This window comes from Odocoileus virginianus, chromosome 5 (assembly GCF_023699985.2).
Source record: "Odocoileus virginianus isolate 20LAN1187 ecotype Illinois chromosome 5, Ovbor_1.2, whole genome shotgun sequence".
Lineage (NCBI taxonomy): Eukaryota > Metazoa > Chordata > Mammalia > Artiodactyla > Cervidae > Odocoileus > Odocoileus virginianus.
The window spans coordinates 37,183,273-37,204,861 of NC_069678.1; the positions used below are offsets into that span (position 1 = coordinate 37,183,273).

The 21,589-nt window shown below is 39.9% G+C and overlaps 1 protein-coding gene across 1 annotated transcript in view; it reads right to left on the reverse strand.

Moving 5' to 3' along the window:
* The window catches only part of LRRC8C (leucine rich repeat containing 8 VRAC subunit C), a 92,065-nt gene that overhangs the window by 7,724 nt on the left and 62,752 nt on the right, over positions 1-21,589 (reverse strand). The window lies entirely within an intron of this gene.

Here is a 21,589-nt window from a genome sequence, read left to right on the forward strand (position 1 = left end):
TTACAAAGTGAACTGTTATGGCATGAGGAATATGACCACAAGCTGGTGACGGGGGAGATACAGCCCCCTAGAGAGAAGTGTTGTACAAGGTTTGACGATGCAGTGGAGCATCCAGCCCTTAGTTGAGTATCTGATATATAGGAGACTGCCAGTATGTATTTGCTGAGAAAGTGGATGAATCTAGAACTGACTCTGACATAGTCCTTCCAATTCAGAGCTGCATAGTGCTGGGCGTGGATCTCTCCTAGGGATAAAGGACAGCGATTACAGTGATGACAGCAACAAACCTGCTGTTGTGTTTAATATGTAATCTTATTCAATAATGTCAAAGATATTAATTATTTTAATTGTCACCTTAACATGATGAGGCGGATTACCCTTTTTACCCCAATTTCACAGATGAGGAGACGAAGGCACAGAAAGTTTAGGCAACTTGCTTGATGTCTTCTAGCCTAGGCCACTTGGACCCAGAACCCACATTCTTATTTTATTTTACTGAGTTTCTAGGATTAAACCGAAAAGATCTCAATTTTACTTCATCCTAAGTAACAAATTACCTTTCATAAGTTATACATGTTTTATGGGAAAAGCTTATCTCTTCCCATATCCTATGTGGATAACAATGAAAGAATGAGGTTGGGGGAAGAGAGGAAGTTTTATTTATAAAGATATATAGACGCTGTAGACCAGAATATATATCAGGGGCTACTATTTACTATGTAAATCAGAAGAAGGCAGGAAAGAAAAACAAATGTGATTGCATTCAAAGGGTTTGGTGACTACAGTGGTGTGAGAATGTTTGAGAATGTCTTCAAACAAACATTTTAATCACTTACCTGTATCAGAGGAAAAAAATGTTAAACATGTCTATATTTGTGGGCATATATATGTCTATTTATGGGCTTCCCTTGTGGACTTGGCTGGTAAAGAATCTGCTTGCAGTGAGGGAGACCTGGGTTCGATCCCTGGGTTAGGAAGATCCCCTGGAGAAGGGAAAGGCTACCCACTCCAGTATTCTGGCCTGGAGAATTCCATGGACTGATAGTCCACGGGGTTACAAAGAGCTGGACACAACTGAGTGGCTTTCACTCACTCACATATGTCTATTTATAATTACAACGATAAAGTACTGCCAATCCCTCAGCCAAATATTAGAAAGCTTATTTTTCCTTTAAGTTTAAAATAAACATAAAGTTTTCATTTTAATCTCATATTTCAATAGGGCATCCTTTATATTTCTTGGGGTCAAGCACTCTACCATGGAAACCCCTGGAACAGAAAATAGTAGGAGAAGGCCTAGACGGATGTTAGAGTCTACCCTGCAGAATATCAAACAGAAAAAGAAATTCAGTGGCTGGGGTCATGTTCTAGATGTTTTCCCAATTGTAGTCTCATTTAATGCTCCAATTATCTGTGAAGCTTCAATTCTCCGGAGAAGGAAATGGCAACCCACTTCAGTATTCTTGCCTGGAAAATCCCATGGACAGAGGAGCCTGGCGGGCTACAGTTGATGAAGTTGCAAAGAGTCGGACATAACTGAGCGACTGAGTGCATCTGTGAAGCAGGCAGAAGGTGGGGGCTAGAGACCAGTATGGACAGAAATACTTCCCCAGCACCTTCTCCAAGAGTGACACCTTTGAGCTAGCATGTTAGTGCAGTGCTGTGCTCAGTCGTGTCTGATTTTTTGCAACCTCATGGACTATAGTCCATCAGGCTCCTCTGTGTATGGAATTTTCCCGGCAAGTATACTAGAGTTGGTTGTCATTTCTTTCTCCAAGTATGTTAATACGACATTGTTAATGATGTGATGAAAACAGAGATGCACTGATGTGGAAGCAAGATCAGCCAGAAGGTAAAAAGGAAAGTAGGTCCCTTTGGAGGTTCTAGGTCCCTGCCAAGCACCTAGATGGTCCCAGTACTGCCTCCTGCCCTGCCCTTCTCCAGACTTGCTCCTCATGGGGGCAGATGATGAACCCCTGGAGCCTGGCTGCTGCAGAGGGATTCAGGTTATGCCTGGCACCAGGGTGTCCAGCTGAGGGGCGAGTGTGGCCTGAAATCCTGCTTGGGCCGCCCTGGCTCAGCTGTGTGCCCTCCTGGGGTACCTCTTTATATTTAGGACAAAGGCACTTGATTGGCTGGCATCTTGCAGAGCCCAAGAGAAAACACGGTGGGGATTTAAACAGTAAAATATCCACAGGAGAGAGGAAGGAAGTTACTTTCTATGATTAGTGTAAACACTCCATCACTGAGAAGAACCGGGAGAAGCATCAATGTTTTCAAAGGTACAGTAAAAGAAAGAGAAAGAAGACAGAAAGGCTTCCTTTAAAAAAAGAAAAGGGTAAAGGGTGTTTTGTGGGATATTTGGAAATAGCAGCTTGTAAGAACTTAAAAGATTTTTTTTCAACTTTTCTGCTCTTTTGAGAAGCTTGCCTAATTAAACCTACACCTCACTTCTCTTTACCTAATCCAGAAATTTAAAGATTAGAATACAAAAGAAGCCTGAAAGAATAGCTGCAAAAAAAATTTTTAAAGGAATAATGGTAGGGTTCCAGGCTGCAGTGCAGGGCTAAGGAAGAGTGCTTAGGGTAAGAGCAGGAAGAAAGCCCCACCACCATATCCTGTTCTGCAGAACATCAAGGCTTAGACCATCACCACCAGCTTGTACCATACATGTGTCACACAGACGAGAAACCCAATGCTTTTCTGCTAGGGACAACTCTCAGGCTGCCTTTGGAGGAAAAAGCATGGAGACTAGACCTACACCTACACAGTGTGTTTATGCAGGGGGAGGGGGAGAAAGAGGGGAAAGAAATGGGGTCAAGGGGAAGAGAAAAAAATTTAAAAAGCAAGATGAACAGAAGAATCTGATCCAAGATATATCAATGTGAGAAAGTTAACTACCCTAAGAACAGATTTGAGAAGAATAATAATTATTATTATTTTTTGGCTGTGCAGCACAGTGTCTTAGTTCCCCAGCCAGGAACCATCTGCTCTGCAGTGGGAAGCCCTGAGTCTTAACCACTGGACCACCAGGGAAGTTCTGAGAATAATTCTTAAATGAAATCATCAAAGTTAAAGCAAATACCTAAGTGAGTTTCAGAATAAGGAAAAGCTGTACATAGAAGGACATGAGTCACTGAGTGCAAAAGTGAGGTGAAACTGGCAATAAAGATGGCTAAGCCACCCACGCTATCGTGGGATGAACGGGCTTGGAGGGAGGGGCAGGTCAATCAGTAGAGGAGGGGCAGAATCGAAGGAAACGGGTCAAGCAGTGTGGTAGGAGGCTGCAGTGTACACTCATTATTTCCATTTGGAGATGTAAATACCTTTCCATCTTCCCTAAACCTTTGGTAAAATCTGCTAAACACACACACACACACACATACACACACACCCCTCTATTATGAATGAACTATAGAAATCACAGGCAAAAGGATCAAGTAATTTCATGCTTAGATCAAAACTGAACAGACAAGGAGATTTTGCCTGGGATGCTAAAAATCTATAATCTAAATTGTTTCCATGGAAGCAAGAACTGGAATGGTGAGAACCTAATTCTTCCAGGAGTCTGTCAGAATGCAGAGAGCTCATAGACTGGAATTTGATACAATATCCTCTATATCCCATGGAGCAGCTGACATCCAGGTAACAAAGCATATAAAATGCTCTTCAAGACTATAACTAAAGTTCCTAGAGGAATAAAAAATATACATGTGAAATTGTTCCATGACTGTCCTAATACCTAGATAATATTTCTGGAAAAGAAACACAAAGGTTGCAGTGATTGGAGAAATGGGCTCACTAAGAGCCAAATTCATGAATTCCCATTTGCAAATTATTTTCAGATAACACAACAGCTGTTTTCGGGAAAAAATTGTAGGGTAAATGAAATAAACTGCATTTCCGGATTTTGCTTTCTACAAGGTGTATTTTTAAGAGAAACAAAGTAAAGTTCAAACTTCCTTAAAAAATGAAGCAACCTATCTAAACTATGTCCTGGAATGCTGTTCTGAGCTAGAAAAAGAAATCAAATATTTAAAATCAAAATTGCCAAATTTATACCAGCAAAGATAAATTTTTTACGTGGAATATGTACACACTTGATCACATATTGAAATATCTTGCATGGTCAATGTAAATGAGGACCTTTCAATAGTAACTTTCACAATTTTAAATTATTAATGTTCACCTACATCTTTGATTGTATTTTTGATGATGGTTATTTGATTCTCAGTCCCTTTGTTAGAATCATAACATCCATCATTACAACGTAAAAAAGTAAGATCTACTTAATTGAGGCAGTTTCCAGAAAAGCAGGGCCGTGAGAAGCAGCAGGGACCAGTGGTGACCTACTGAAGCAGTTCAACATGTTCATGAATGAGACACCAAAGGGCTGAGAGTCAAACCCAACCAAACAAAAGCACTCAGCTTCAGAGAAACTGCCTGATATAACAAAGACAGGGAAACCTACATAAGGGCCAGCTTATCTTTTACACGTAGGAGACATAAATGACACTGATGGGGGTGGAGTGGGATGTGTAGAACACAAGTGCTAACTAGTTTTGAGTGTGGCTCAGGAAAAGTCACTCCTAGTGCAGGACCTGCTGTGTGTCAGACATCATGTCAGAGACGCCAAGAGCAGTGCACCCTTCAAGGTCCAGTACAGGAGACAGGTGACCAAATTAGCAATGAGTGGTGTAAGCGCTCAAATTCATGCCTGTCTTTCACAATGAGCTTTATAATCAACTTTATAGTCTAGAACCAAAAAAAAAAAAAAAAAACCCCAAAACAAACCACCTTGGTGGTATTTTTATTGGGATTATATTACATTTATAAACTAAGAAGCACTGACATCTTTATGGTGTTGATTCTTCCTCTCCCTGTGCGTGCCTCCATTTGGCTTAAACTAATTTTGTATCTCCTAGGAGTGTTTCACATCTTTCCTCAAATAGATTTTGGGCATTTATTAAGTTATGCCTAAACATTTTATTTTTTGCTATTATTAAATCTTTTTTTTTAAAAGCTGCATATTTAGCATAGAGGGGAGCGTACTCCCTTCAGCTTTCCCACTCCCCAGCCATGCCTTAGGAAGCCCTGGTAAGTTTGGTGGGTATTCTGTATCTGTGTATTGACATAGACATGACCTCTCAGGTGGCGTTAGTGGTAAAGAATCCTCCTCCCAATGCAGGAGACGTTAAGAGATATGGGTTTGAACCCTAGGTCAAGAAGATCTCCTGAAAGAGGAATGGCAACCCACTCTAGTATTCTTGCCTGGAGGATCCTATGGACAGAGGAGCCCAGCAAGCTAAAGTTCATGGGGTTGCAGAGTCGGACACGAGTAAAGCAACTTTGCACACACAACATATAAACACGTGGGATCTTACTACATGCATTGTTCTTGCCCCTTAGATTTTTCACCTCATAGTATGTCTTACAGACCCTAACACATCCACATATAGAGATCTACTTCATTCTAAGGGCTGCATCACTACATGATGTGGATGTGCTATAATTTATTTAAACTATTCCTATGATGATTGCATTCAGGCAAGTTTTAATCTAAAAACAGTGCCAGTCTCAAAAACTCCATGCTGACTGATTTTACATGACGTTCTGTAAACCAGGTCAGAGGACGGATCAGTGGCTGCCAGAGGTTCACTGCGAAGGTTCAGCACACGGGAATTCCTCGGGGTGTTGAGATTCTTTTGTATCCTGTGTGGTGTTAACAAGAATTTATGCATGTTCTAAAATGAAAAACATACCCTGTTTTGATAAACAGTGCATTTTTGGAAATGGAAGGTCTAAATACTATCTAATATTAACAGAGCTTCATCAGCTTTTTCCTGTTTTTTAATATCCTTCTTTAATCTCTATTTAGAACCTTTGTGATTTTGTTATTTTTTCAGGTGTCTGTTTTATGGACTTTTAAAAAAATCCAAACTAATCACCTCTTTCTTCTTACAAATGAATTTAATCTATTACATTTTTGTGGCTCACCTCACTTATATTTGGATATTTAGTGATATTTGGATTTATGTCCATATTTTTATTTTTATATGTACCACTTCGTCCTTCCTGCTTTCTGTTGCCCTGATAACACTGTCAACATCTCCTATTTTCCATCTTGCCTCAGCTAGTTGGGAATGTGTAGACTAAATTTCTGTAGTAAAGGTTACATATAATTTCTTAGAATGTATACACTTAAAGTTTTTCAGAATCCTTACCTCCTCTTTCAAGCATGTTTTAACTACCCACCGAACTATCCTGTTTTGTTGTTCCCAGAGTCTGTTTTAGCTCTCCTTTGAAACACATAGCATAAAAAAATAATCTATAGTTCACTGTGATTATCTACATATTTATTAAATCATGTGCTCATCCACTGTCTCAGCTCCTTTATCTGCCCCGAGTTCCTCTGACTATGGGTTGAAGTGTATTCCTTAATAGTTCTTTTAATAAGGGCCTGTGGATACAAAATTCATATGCCTCATACGTCTGAACGTCTATATTGCTTTCACTCTTGAATAATAATTTAGTAAATTATAAAATTCTGCGTTGACAGTAATTTCCTTTCAGCACTAAAACATATTATTCCATTTTCTTCTGGCCTCTTTTGCTGATGAGAAGCCTGCTGTCAGCTTGAGTTTGCTCTCTGAGGAGCAATCTCTCTTTCTCTAGGGTAGCTTTGAAAATTTTATCTTTAATAAAAGATCTTTTACATTTTCACCTTAATTTTAAATGTATGTAGATGAACACTGCTCAATATTTGTAGCCACGGACTTGACTTTCTTCACTTTTGGAAAACTTTAGGAAAATCTCTTTAAATAGTTGCTTCAAAAATTGCTTCATCATTTCTTCCATTTTTTCCTGCAATTCCTATTAGACATATGTTAGAGTTTCTCTGTTGATCTTCCATGGGTGTGTGCGTGCTTCTTAATTCCCATCTCTCTCTGTGCTGGGCTCTGGGTAACTCAGAATTCTAATTCTTCTTGCAACTGAGTACAGTGTTATTCTTCTGCATGTTGATATTTTAAATTTCAGTCGTTTTTTATTTCTATGATTTCTAACTTTTTTATATTCATTTGATCTTATGACATATCTACCTACTTTTTTATGTTTTGTCTTTATCTCCTTGACCACTCTAAATCTATTTTTTCTGCTTTTTATTTAATTTTTTTATACTTCAGTAAATATATTTATTTTAACTTCACTATTGCTGCAAAGCTTGGTTTCCTCTAGAGTGGAGTGATTCAATATTCCAGCTGTCAATTTTGCTGAGAGACTTTCCTTAGCATGGCTGTCTCCATGCGTGCTGGAGGCTCACTCTGAGGAGGCTGTTTTTCTCTCACGTGCTCTCTCGTGGTCTCCTGCACCCAGCCTCCCAGCCCACCATTAGGACCTCTCATGATGTTTTGCTGCTCCACTGTGATGTCAGGATCTCACAATTCCAGGCAGGCTGACTCAGTTCCTGGTTGGGAGGCACCCCAGATGCGTGGTTTCCTCTGAAGCACCAGCTCTAGCAGTCAGTCAATCGCCATTCTTTTTAGCTTCCTCTTGGAAATGAGGGCCTTTGGCTACAGTGACCGGACTCCAGGCTCTTATCGTGCTTGGTGCATTTTTAGTTCCTTTACTGGCAGGAGCTGAACTCCTGGCCGCTACTGCCTACATTTGGATGAGAGCCCAGCTATTGCCTCAGCCCCACTCAGTATTCCACTTGTGCTACACAGAACCGTTTATCTTGCTTTTAAGTCCATGTATGCGTTTTTAGTATCTCTCTTTATACTTTATCATAGCTATGCACATTGAACAGAGAGTGTTCTCAAGCATAACTCTTGCTTTACTATCTTTTCAGAAGAGAGAGGCAGTGTGTTGAAATAAAAAAAAAAAAAAAATTAGTCTCCTGACTGTTATGAGCTTCCCCAACGGCTCAGTGGATAAAGAATCCACCTGCAATGCAGGAAACAGAGGAGATGGGTTCAATTCCTGGGTCAGGAAGATTCCCCGGAGAGGGAAATGGCCACCCACGGCAGTATTCTTGCCTGGGAAAGCCCATAGACAGAGGAGCTGTGTGGGTTACAGTCAAAGGGTTGCAGAGAGTTGGAAATGACTGATGAGCAAGCTACCATTATGAATAAACAATATTGCTTGGGTAGGGCCAAACAAAGTAAACTTACAACATCAAATTCTTCTCCCACCAAGAAAAGTCTGGATTTCCTTATATACAGCTCCCCTTAATAGCATATGAGAGCTCTTATTTTCCTACAACTTTGACAATTAAGTCCAGTACTCTTTTTCTATGAATTATAACCCCTAAATCATTTTTCTGGCTTAGACTTTAAATCATAGCTATGACTGTATTATCACTGAAAGAAGTGAGAAAACTTGCTGCATATGATAAATCAGCAGTCATCATTCCAGTATGCTAATGTGTGACTCAGGTATATTCTTTAGATAGTGGCCTGTTCTTTTAAAAGATGATGCTTTAACTTGGTTATGGCAAGTTGGACATAGACAGGTAGACTGAGTCACAAAGGGACAGGTGTGCCAACAGGAAGGTGATTAACTTTATCCTTTACCTGCCCTCCACTCTCCAGATACAACTGGTTTCAGATGGTTGGACCCTGAAGACCAACCAGATTTGTCCCCAGTCTGATAGAGCAAGTTATCTCTGCTGATCTAAGAATGATCTAGTAAGAAACAGATCCCAAAGATCTATTCCCCAGGGCTTATTCAGAGATACTAAGAACAGGCTATCCTTTATTAACTAAAACTTACTGAAGATCTACTTTATGCTAACCATCATAGGAAAATCAAGGAGGCATAACCAACATTCCCTGTTCTAAAAGCACTTACATTCTTGTTGGAGAAACATAAACAGCCACATGAAAAGTCAAACAAGGGTGCACACAATGTTGTACATACATCAAGTGAATGATGTGGTTAAGTGCAATAAGCTAAGGCTTGCAGTGAACGGAGAAGGATTCATGGAATAGGAGCAACTTCACTGGAGCCTCAAAGCTGCTGGACCTGGATAGGTTTTGGGGGAGGATAAGGTCAGAACCCTGTGAGATCCAGAGATAGGCGGCAAAGGGCTGCATTTGCAAAGAACAAGGGATAAGGTTAAAAAGATGGAACTTCCCTAGCAGTCCAGTGCTTACGACTCTGTGCTTCTACTGCAGGGGGTAGGTGTTTAGTCCCTGGTTGGGGGACTAGGATCTCACATGCCTGTGTAACAAGGCCAAAGATAAATAAATAAATAAGATTTAAAAAGAAAAAAGATTAAAAAGACAGACGGTCGCCATCCTTTCTGAGGTAGACCCATTTCTCCTGGGAAAAAATGATGGCAATACAAGGGAAGCGAATTAACTTTCATGTCACTAAGTAATCAGTTAATGTACAAACTGCATTAATTATGTTCTCTCAGAAACACGTTAGGAGACAAAAGCATCTATCCTCAAGAGACATGAGATTTACCCTCATCACTGACAGGATTAACTCAGAATGCCGGAATTTGTTTCAAGGCTCACTACTGAGAATATTTTAAGTACCAAAAAGCTTATTGAGAAACAAAAGGAACTGAAAAAGGCATGGAAGATGGTTCTAAAAGGGTGACGATTTAAATGCTTTAATTCTCAGCAAATGTCTTATTCATAAAGCTTGCTATTCTCCAAGCCCAGTACATGTGTACTTGGGGGCAATCACCATGGGGAACAAAAACAGACACACATGAGCCATCTCACACACTGCATCACTCTCACCAACACAAACAAGTCCTTGTCTCCAGGGGAAATGGAAAAGCAAAACTGCAAGGGTGTGGCATCATTTCCTGCCTGCTATGCACATGGTATCTTCCTTATTTAATGATGATGTTTAAAACTTATGTGATGGTCAGGAAATAACACCCTGTGTATGGAGGAAGTTTAGACCCAGAGTGTAAAGAGAGAGAGAGAAAGAATAGTATAAAGAAAATTGCCAAATTTTAAGATGTTTATTAATAAACATAAGGACTGAGTAAAAAGTCTGTTTTCATTGGTTGCTTATTTCCTCAATAGCAACAGGAAAAGGAGAAAAAAAAAATCATACCCTGGCACCTCTGAGGCATGGAATCAATGTTCTCGGAAAAAAAAAAATCTAAGGAATTGGAGGGATAAACTGATTAAAACTTAAGATTTTTGAATTAATGAATTCTCTCGGTGGTAAGGTACAGCAATAATACACATGCTGTAGGATTTATCTGTACATGATTAAAAACCAGACATCAAGCGTATCTTCTCTAGTGAAGTGTCATCAAAAATTTCTCTGAGGAACATCAAATGCCACTAGCCTGGTGTAAGAATTAAACACTGAAAAGATTAAAGCATAATTACCTGGGTCATTACTGTATAGAACAAAAGTAGACAGTTAATGGGAGCAGTTTTTTAAGTCTGGATTTTCCCTCTGTTGTAGCACCTATGGAAACATAGTCTAATTTTCTATTATCAGTTTACCTTCTAGACCAGTAAAGATACAGATAAGCTCCATCCTTATTGACATTGCTTGGTACAAAGTAAGTGCGCAATAAATATGAGGGGAATAAATAAACACTGTGCCCCCTCCTCAAAGCAAAACAAACTGCAACAGTGGCAAGTACACACATGTGTAAAATCAGAGGCCAGCGAACATCTGGAAAAACTGGCCTTCTAGCTATATTCCTCTGAGATGAAACAGCTCATTTCACACAACCTCCGAATTGCCAAGTGATGTCAGCCTAGTGATTCCTAAAGCCGGAGCAAAGTGCTGACTCACTGAAGATACACAAAGAGAGTGCCAGATTTGAGAGGCATTACCCATTCATTTAAATCCCAAGTAAAAGCAGAAACCAACACATCTACATTAGGATCCTATCTGCATTCTGGTATCTCGCTTTAATAAAAGCAATTCTCCTACCACTATGAATATACATACACTGACTTTTTGAGGTAAGGATGAATATACATACTGTGAATGTTAATTTTTTTTTAACCCTGGTTAGCTTGAGACTTTCTAGTCATCAAGAATGTTTTCATTTCCTACATCTTGAATTTTAGTTGTATCTACATTGCTTTCATCCCTTTTCTTTTGAGGAAAGCTTCTTTGCTGCTGTTGCTGCTAAGTCGCCTCAGTCGTGTCTGACTCTGTGCGACTCCATAGACGGCAGCCCGCCAGGCTCCCCGGTCCCTGGGATTCTCCAGGCAAGAACACTGGAGCAGGTTGCCATTTCCTTCTCCAATTCATGAAAGTGAAAAGTGAAAGTGAAGTTGCTCAGTCGTGTCCGACTCTTAGTGACCCCATGGACTGCAGCCTACCAGGCATCTCTGTCCATGGGATTTTCCAGGCAAGAGGACTGGAGTGGGGTGCCACTGCCTTCTCTGAAAGCTTCTTTAGGACACACAAAAAAAGAAAAGAAAAATGAGGAAGTGGATAAAATTAAACACTGTTTTCTTTTTGCTTCATGGCAAGTCAGTCAGTCAGTTCAGTCACTCAGCCGTGTCCGACTCTTTGCGACCCCATGAATCACAGCACGCCAGGTCTCTCTGTCCATCACCAACTCCCGGTGTCCACCCAGGCCCATGTCCATTGAGTTGATGATGCCATCCAACAATCTTATCCTCTGTCGTCCTCTTCTCCTTCCGCCCTCAATCTTTCCCAGCATCAGGGTCTTTTCAAATGAGTCAGCTCTTCTCATCAGGTGGCCAAAGGACTGTTGTTTCAGCTTCAGCATCAGTCCTTCCAATGAACACCCAGGACTGATCTCCTTTAGGATGGACTGGTTGGATCTTCTTGCACTCCAAGGGACTCTCAAGAGTCTTCTCCAACACCACAGTTCAAAGGCATCAATTCTTTGGCACTTAGCTCTCTTTATAATCCAAATCTCACATCCATACATGACCACTGGAAAAATCATAGCCTTGACTAGACAGACCTTTGTTGACAAAGTAATGTCTCTCCTTTTTAATATGCTGTCTAGGTTGGTCATAACTTTCCTTCCAAGGAGTAAGCATCTTTTAATTTCATGGCTGCAATCACCATCTGCAGTGATTCTGGAGCCCAGAAAAATAAAGTCAGCCACTGTTTCCACTGTTTCCCCCATCTATTTGCCATGAAGTGATGAGACCGAATGCTATGATCTTAGTTTTCTGAATGTTGAGCTTTAAGCCAACTTTTTCCACTCTTCTCTTTCACTTTCATCAAGAGTAAAACTACAAAAAAGATCATGACCGAGGTAATCACAATGGTGTGATCACTCACCTAGAGCCAGACATCCTGAAATGTGAAGTCAAGTGCGCCTTAGGAAGCATCACTACGAACAAAGCTAGTGGAGGTGGCGCCTTAGGAAGCATCACTACGAACAAAGCTAGTGGAGGTGATGGAACTCCAGTTGAGCTATTTCAAATCCTGAAAGATGATGCTGAGAAAGTGCTGCACTCAATATGCCAGCAAATTTGGAAAACTCAGCAGTGGCCACAGGACTGGAAAAGGTCAGTTTTCATTCCAATCCCAAAGAAAGGCAATGCCAAAGAATGCTCAAACTACTGCACAATGGCACTCATCTCACATGCTAGTAAAGTAATGTTTAAAATTTTCCAAGCCAGGCTTCAGCAATATGTGAACTGTGAACTTCCAGATGTTCAAGCTGGTTTTAGAAAGAGAGCAGAGGAACCAGAGATCAAATTGCCAACATCTGCTGGATCATCAAAAAAGCAAGAGAGTTTTGGAAAAACATCTACTTCTGCTTTATTGACTATGCCAAAGCCTTTGACTGTGGATCACAATAAACTGTGGAAAATTCTTAAAGAGATGAGAATACCAGACCACTTGACCTGCCTCTTGAGTAACCTGTATGCAGGTCAGGAAGCAGCAGCTAGAACTGGACATGGAACATACAGACTGGTTCCAAATAGGAAAAGGAGTATGTCAAGGCTGTATATTGTCACCCCACTTATTTAACTTCTATGTAGAGTACATCATGAGAAACGCTGGGCTGGAGGAAGCACAAGCTGGAATCAAGATTGCTGGGAGAAATATCAATAACCTCAGATAAGTCAAGTAGGCTAATGAATTATTTCATCCATCACGACTTAAGTGGAAAGCATCCACTTCAAGGTCAGAACCATATGAGAAAATTCAGTGCATATACAGAAACTATGGAGAAACGCTAGGAACATACTGTTAGTGATTCATAACCAAGACAATTTTGCTTCTGTTGCTTACAATTTTGAAATATTTAAAATTATGCTCTTGAAATAATGAAGAAAAAGCTCTTTCTGGAGCAATGCGCAGGGACTGAAATCTTAGTTCTGTGTTCAACTGACTTATCTCTGGACACCCTGTAGTTCACTAACAAATATGTGAGCAGGAGTTAAGGTAGAAACTACAAGAGACCCAGAGAAACATAAATCTTCTGGACTATTCACATCAATGTACAAACAGCACAGAGACACAGAATTCTACCATTGGCACCAACCAAATAAACAAAGAAGTACTAAAAGAATCTTTTAAAAAGTGATAATTTATTTCAGAAATTTTCTATGGTAATCAAAGAATAATTTGCTCTACTACTCAGCAAATGAATGATGTCAATTGCCAGGCTGTGGTCCAATCTATGTGAAAGAATAGATGGCATTATTTACCGGAGAGAACAGCTGTATCTTGCTATGACATCACCAGGACTTCCCTGGTGGCTCAGATGGCAAAGATTCTGCTTGTAATGCGGGAGACCCAGGTTCAATCCCTGGGTCAGGAAGATCCCCTGGAGAAGGAAATAGCAACCCACTCCAGTATTCTTGCCTGGAGAATTCCATAGACAGAGGAGCCTGGCAGACTACAGTTCATGGGGTTTCAAAGAGCTGGACATGTCTGAGCAACAAACACTTTAACTTACATGATATTACAGAAGGCTTGCAGGTAAGGCAAGAGTCATGCCAATCCTTAGTCATTTAGGTGTGATGGATGGTTGGAGAATTTTTTTTTCTCCAATCATTTTATGTTTTTTTGGAAGTTAAGCTATCTGGACTCCAAAATACCATTAATTTGGCTTCGCACATTCCAGGCGGATAGATCTTTTACCATATAAGGTGAATTTCAGCTGTGGAGCTTTTTTCTTTTTTCTAACTCATCTGGTGGTTGATCTTTGGGCAGAACTCAAGACTCTACTTTATTCCTCCTTTTTATATTTCTAGGAGAAAGAGGGCTGGTAGAGATGGTAACATTAAAGGAAAAGGTATTGAACCTTGGTGCTTAAGGGGTTAGGGGGTTAAGGCTCTGAGTTTGAGCAGGGGCTCTCTTGGAATTAGTTTGTTTGGAGTCTCTCTTTAGAGCTTCTCATAGGAGTCAGCACTCTGAAGTCTCTCTTATTCCCTGAAGTTGATGTGATAGGTGGGACTGGAGCTGCCTCCATCTTAGAAGTGGACTATACCCTGGGAGGGCCTGAGGAGGATTGCTCAGACAAGCTCTCCTGCTGGCTTTTGGGAGAATCAATAGTCAGTTTCCTCCTCCCCACCCCTTCCTCACCCAGTCTCTTCTTTGCCCAGCTTCCCCTTTTCTTGCTCCAGGGAGAGAGAGATTAAAGTACAGGGAAAGGGGATAAAGGAGGCTTCCTGTGCTCTCCCACCCGCTTCCGGTTCAGCCTTCCGGGTCTAGCCAAAGGAAGTCCTTGTGACTTATCTGAGTTCTGGCCTAGCTCACTGGGAGAGTGACAGTGGGGCCTGGGGCCAGGGCTCGGTTTTCATCAAATGTTCTTTTGTCTGTCTGTCTTTCGCCTGTACAGCTCCTGCAGATCCTTTGGAAGAGGGAAGCAGACAGCTGTGAGAGGGAAGAACTGGGCATTTGGATCTTGATCTTAGACATCTTTCAATCTCTTTGCCAGAGACTCAACTAATCACACCTAAGACATCTAGAAATGTCAGATTGAAGAGAAGGCTTTTGAAGTCTAGAGTTAGAGACTAAACATAATACATTTCTATTTTACCATTATGTTTCTCCTATCATCTGTGAAATGAAAATGATGCCAATACTGCTCATTTGATGAAACTGGCTCAGAAAGGCCATGTGTTTTACCCAGCATCATATGGCAGAGTCCCCATTTTTTTCACTTGAAGCTCTGGGGAAAGATTCAACTTTTCTCTTTAATTTTACTTGACCTAGCTGAAATTATAAAAATTAACCCAGATTTAAGATTTCCAGGGAGCATATGAGGTTTCTTACAAGGTAAACTGATGACGCAGTTGATGGTCTGTTTATTAGACAAAAGATTTGTGGCTGATACTACAGAATCTCTAAAAGTTTAAAATTAAGCAACTGACCAATACAAATGATGCACAAGAGTGATTCAGAAGAGGATCTCTACAACATTGTCTGCTCATGCATTAGGCATTTCCTGAGTCCAGCTTCAACATTTTAAAAGCTTACATTAGCATCCCAAAACATAAGCTAACATATTTGAATTTAAGATTACACAGCCTTAGTTTTAGGTATTGGTCCAAAGAATCTTGCCAGCTCTTAAGACTAATATACCTTAAGTAGGGAGATACCAACTCAAATCTAAAGTAGCTAATTCTAATACTGCCAGTTAGAATAGTTTACTTCTTAGGAAGCCTAAAGATTTTAACTTGCTATCATATAATGAGTAGTAATGTATATATTTCAAAGCCTCTATTTCTTTATTCTTAGAAATAAAACACTGTTACATCTAAAAAGCTGAAAGTCTTTATTTGCTAGACACTTCCACATGGACATTTATTAAATTTTATTTTGCCTTATAAGTCTTATTCTTTGTAACACACCACTTTTTTTTTTTTTCAGGAATATAATTTAAACCATCCTACACAGAATATCAAGAAACTTGATTTCCCCAGGTAGACTTAACTATTCTTCCTCTTTGGCAGCTATTGCAATCTATGGTCATTACAATATGAACACACACATGTACACACACACACACCCCAGCAATTATATTGTGTTTTAGACGGCTGTATTTGAATGTCTATCTTTGCAAGAGTTTAAACATCTTCAGGGCCAAGAGCAAGTTTTGTGTTATCAGAACTTAGCACAGTGCCTATAACATAGCATACTGAATAAACTGGTACAATGAATGAATGTGTTACTTTGCTTTCCAACTATTTCTTAAGCTTCTTAAGAGATGGAGCCTTAAATTATTTTTAGTCCCAGTAATATCTAACAGCGCTGGGAACCTAGTCAACATTCAGTAAATATGTACTGATTTACTTGCAGTTTCATAGCAAAATGTGATTAAACAGCACACTTCTCCCTATTACCAAATTCGCTCAAGTAGAAACCAGATATTAATTTGTCAAGGAAGCTGTAAAAGAGATTTCTATATTGGATGACAACTTATACTAAATCACCTCTAAAATCTTTTCCAATTCTGAAATTCTATTACTTTTATTTCTTTAAAAGAAATTTAACAGGTGTAGGACCCTCTTAGATTAGAATGACCTTTTTAGATTAGAACAAACCAATATCATGAGAATATCACCATTATGCAGAAACCACTAAATTTTAAATAATTTATTTTTAATCTCTGAAAGACTAAAGTATACTAAATAGTTAATGAACATAAGCAAGCCTTCAAAAGTTCATTTGAAAACTGGTTGTTTAGAAGGAAGAAACCATTTTCCCACAAAACAACATGGAGGTTTTTAGACTCTCATGGCAGCTTGTAAAATCTATTCCATGGGTACAAAGTCAAGTACTAATACCATTATAGAACTCAGTCAACACTCACAATGAGGTTTACTTTGGGATGCCCTAAAAATACTTCTCCACCCAACATCCATATGAATGGGCAATCTGTACAAGAAAAACCTGATTTTCACCATGGCATTCAACTTTATTATAAAACAACCACAAATGGCCAAAACATAACAAATTCTTGGTTCTGTAAAAATATACTTCATTGGCTTCACTGCAGTGATTCTGTAACTTGCTCTTCCAAGGTGCCTCAATGTCTATAGTTTCTTAAGTGTCTTTGCCATAAAAGCATGATTTTTTTTTTTTTTTACACAATTTTGGTTGTAGTTTTCTAACACGTGAGGGCAAATAACATACAAATCAGGAGTTGATTTATTTTTAGCACATTTTTGCAGTACATCCTCAAAGGACTTTTTTCTTTCAAGTTTATTGCTCAAGCTTAAGGGCATGTCTCCCTTCTCCGGCACTGGGTTTATGATAATTGTTGTAGAGAGGATGCTCCTTGCATTCCTATCAAATTCTGCAGAGGGCTGTTTAATCTCTGATACTCCTAAAGAAAGATCACTTGCTACTGGCTGCTTTTTCTACTTTTATGCAGGGGAGATCTGATTTTGATCACCTCTCATTAATTATACCACACAAAGCTTTCTCCATCAGTTTATGATCCAGTTTGAAATTAAGAGTTTGTACAATTGTTTTTACTAAGACAGTTAATAAATTCTTAGAGCTGCTGAAGTACACGGGCGCATTCATTAACACACATTTCTTGTGTTAGGTCTAAGACACAAAAGTGGGTGCAAAGATGTACCAGACAGATCCTGCCTTTGAGCAACTTGAAGTCTTGAAAGGGCAATGAGATACGTTAATATTTTCTCCTACACACTGTGATTAGTTGTCAACAAAGAGGTAATACTAATTGCTTTGGTAGGTCAAAAGGTCCCAGATTTCACACACTACAGGATTAAATTCTTTGTCTTAACTCTGACAAGTCTGAAGCTTAAATCTCAGGTGCCTGGCATTTGTGGTAATGCTCTACTTAGGTCAATACTGACGTCAAGCCACACATGGGGGATCCTAGCAAGGAAACAGTGGAAGGCACCACGCTCGCCTGTGCCACCCCTGTACCTGCCACACTGGCCTCTCGTGTTTCCTCTGCCCGGAAAGTTCTTCTTCTGGATACCCCCATGCCTCCCCATCTCAGCTCCTTTGGTATTGCTTCAATGTTACCTTTTCAGAGAGGACTTCCTTGACTACCTTATTTAAAGCAGGGCCCCTGTCTCTCTCCCTCCTTGCACTGCTTTTTCACAAAGCACTTAAAATGCACCTGACATTGTATTTTAAAAGTATCCGTTGATATTTTTTTGGTAGGGCCTTGTCATTTTTATCACTGCCTGAACTTACTGCCTCGAGCTTAACCATATGTAAAGGACGACTGCCCACAGTTCTCGACACACGGATTGCCCTTGCAGGCTTCCTTCCACCAGGCCATTCACTCTCGGCAAGTGCATCTCCAGTAACGGGAAACCCACAGCTGAACACGGTAGTTCAGAAAGAGCTTAACTTTTTGAAAGTTGGGTTTGTACTGAGCCAAAATCTTCCTTCTAAAGCGTCTGTTGTTGGTTCTATTTGGTGTCCTAGGATACATGAAATCAGCTTAGACCATTTACACTTTCCACATGGCAGCCCTTTGAGTACCTGCTATCTTTCCTCATGATCCCACCAATTTTCTCAGCTTTGGGCTACGTGTACCTTCAAGTAGGTCTCGTACAGGTTTTTGGTCTCTTTTTTCTACTGGTCACAGTCTCTTAAGTTATGGTGTAAAATACCCAGAAATAAGCACAGTATCTCAGTAATTCAAAGGTCTCAGTCCCTTTTCAAGGCTGTTAGGGTGGCACCAGTGGTAAAGAACCTGCCTGCCAATGCAGGAGACATCACAGACATGGGTTCGATCCCCACATCAGGAAGACTTCCTGGGGAATGACATGGCAATCCACTCCAGTATTCTTGCCTGGAGAATCCATGGACAGAGCAGTCTGGCAGGCTATGGTTCATGGGGTCATGAAGAGTCGGACACAACCGAAGTGACTTAGCACACAAATGCTCACTGTACATTAGCACGTGACAAAAATGTCTCATCCATTCTCCCTCACTCATCCTGTCATTCCACAGAATGAACTCTGGTGAGTACTTACTTATCCAGGACCACTACTGTCTCTCCTTCTGGGGACACATGAATGAACCTTACAGGTGAGGCCTGGTCTCACAAGGTTTCTATCTATTCCCAACAATTAGAGATAGTTCTTTCAGCTAGAGTTTTGCTTTTGAAACAATGGGATGCTAAATCTTAAGAGTTAATGATGTACCCACTTGTGAAATTTAGAGTTAGGAAATTTCCTGCTTGTAAATAGGATATTTGCACAGAGATTTAGAAATTTACAATTGGGGAAGGAATGAGAATTAGATGGAGCTTCTGACCCATATTCTATAAAGGAAATCTGAAGAAATTAGCTTATATAGTCAAGTGTAGTTTATATAGTCAAGTTTATATTTGTTGCGTGTGTGGGCAAGGGAACCCTCGGGGCAGAGGGCTGAACTTCCCATATTCCTCCAAGCACAGTATTTTATCAGTTCCTGCAAAGTCCCTCCCTCTCCATCTCCTCTTCCTCCTCTCTTTTCTTTCCTTTTATCAACTTACACCATTCTATTCCCCTCACCACCACAAGTGAGCACTCTTCATATAAATTGTGATACATGTTCACCAAGTTTCTCAAAAATAAACTAACTAGAATATTCTTAATATTGCTTTGAATTTATAAACTAATTTTTGAGGACTGAACATCTTTGTAATGTCAAGTTTGTGCCATCCAAAGACACAATGTCTTTCCATTTATTCAAATTGTCTTGTAAGTAATTTATGAGGCATTTAAAAGCTATTAATGAAGTTCTTGTGTATTCTTGATTAGCTTAATTCCTAGATACTTAATAGCTTTCATTGCCACTGTGAGTGGGATCTTATATTTTGTTAAATCTTTCAGTTGATATGTATCTTTCTAGTTGGGAGTGTTTTATTTCACAAAGCAAATACAAAACAATAATACCAGATTTTAAAAAAACTATAGGAAGGCCAGATGTTCCAAACAATAGGAACTGTAAAATAAAAATAACAAAAATGCAGGAGTTTACAAAGAAAGACAGCAGCATGGAGACAAAAGAACAGCACACATTATGTTAAATATAAGATTCCAGATATAATGTAGGAACTTACAAGCCTTGCAATTAAAATGTAGTGCCAAGTGTTAACCTAATCCTTAGCACAGAGACCCTGTGTAAGCCGAGAAAATCCAGATGTGATCAGTCTTCTCAGGGAAATGGAAAGGGGGGTCTTGGGGAGGGACCAAGCGAGGGAAGAGGAGGAGGAGTGAATCTGCTTGCCAGACAGGATGAGAGGATGGAGTAGGGTCTCCAAATCAAACGTCCCGATTAGAAATACAAGGTTATCTCCCTCCATCTCGTGATAAACCTGCTTAATGGAGATTTTTAAACACAGATTTTGGTGATTTACAACATAGGATCCACAAGAGACTAGGATTGAACCTGGGTCTCCTGCATTGCAGGCAGATTCTTTACCAACCAAGCCACTACGGAAGTCCTAATGAGAGACTAAATATAAGTAAATCTCAGTTGCTTCACAGATGAAAAAATTCAGTACTCTCGTCAGTGCTTTGTTATCTCAGGGAAAGATGTATTATTAAATAATCAATAGGCAACAAAGTCACAACAATCCATAATAGTGAAATAAAAGGAAATGCTCCCCATTCACTGAGTAGTATTGGGCGGCAACAGATGGTCTAAGAAAAGCATTTAGGTTCATGTCCTGTGTTAAACCCAAGTGAACGAGGTGAAAGGCACTCATATATTATTCTTGTGGTCAGGAATTCACTGCACATTAAGTTGTCAAGGTGATAGATGACAAGAAATAAAGTTCTAGGGAAGAAAAAGTATCAGTTTGAATAAACCATCATAACAAGGAAATCCTAACTAAGGCATATTTTTGTTACGAGCCGTAACAGGGATTTTGAAATAGTGTTTCTCTCACAGCATCCACCACCATGATGAGATGAGAAAGGTTGTTCTTTAAAATTATTTTCACCATCAAATGATTTTTGTTTTATATTCCCCAAAGAGTGAAGTAGAATGGTGACATGTTGTGGGTACACAGAAACCTTATAAAACATATCTTAGATGAGGTCTTCATTTTAAGCCTACCCACTGGTACTATCTGCTGTTACATTAGGATTCTGAATTTCACCTTAAACAACAGGCTAATCTAAGTAAGAATTTCTGAGTCTCCATCTGTAAATTCAGATTTGGCAAAGGAAAAATCTACTAGAGATCCTGGGTAGTATGGGACAAAGGATTAGGGGAGAGAGGCAGAAGCAAGGATTCAGGGTGTGTAAACAAAATGAACTATTCTGGAGACTTCCCTGGTGGTCCAGTGGTTAAGATTCCAAGCTCCCAATGCAGGGGGCCTGGGTTCAATCCCAGTTTGCATGCTGTAACAAAACATCACACACACAGTAACCAAGACCCCACGTGCTGCAACTAAGCCCTGGCACAGCCAAATACATTTTTTAAAAAAATGAACTACTCTGAAATCACTAATTTTTACCACTTGTGCTTTCCAGTGAATTGCCTGTATTTTCAGTTGAAGGCCATTTGCCATGGAGTTGATGCTGATGTCTAAATCAGAGAAGCAGTTGAGTATGAAGCAAAAATAAAAGTGAGGATCAACTCCAACCAGCAAGCTCTGATGTCCCAAACTCTTCTCCAGTGTGACTCTGCTGGACAGTTTGCTCCTGGCCAT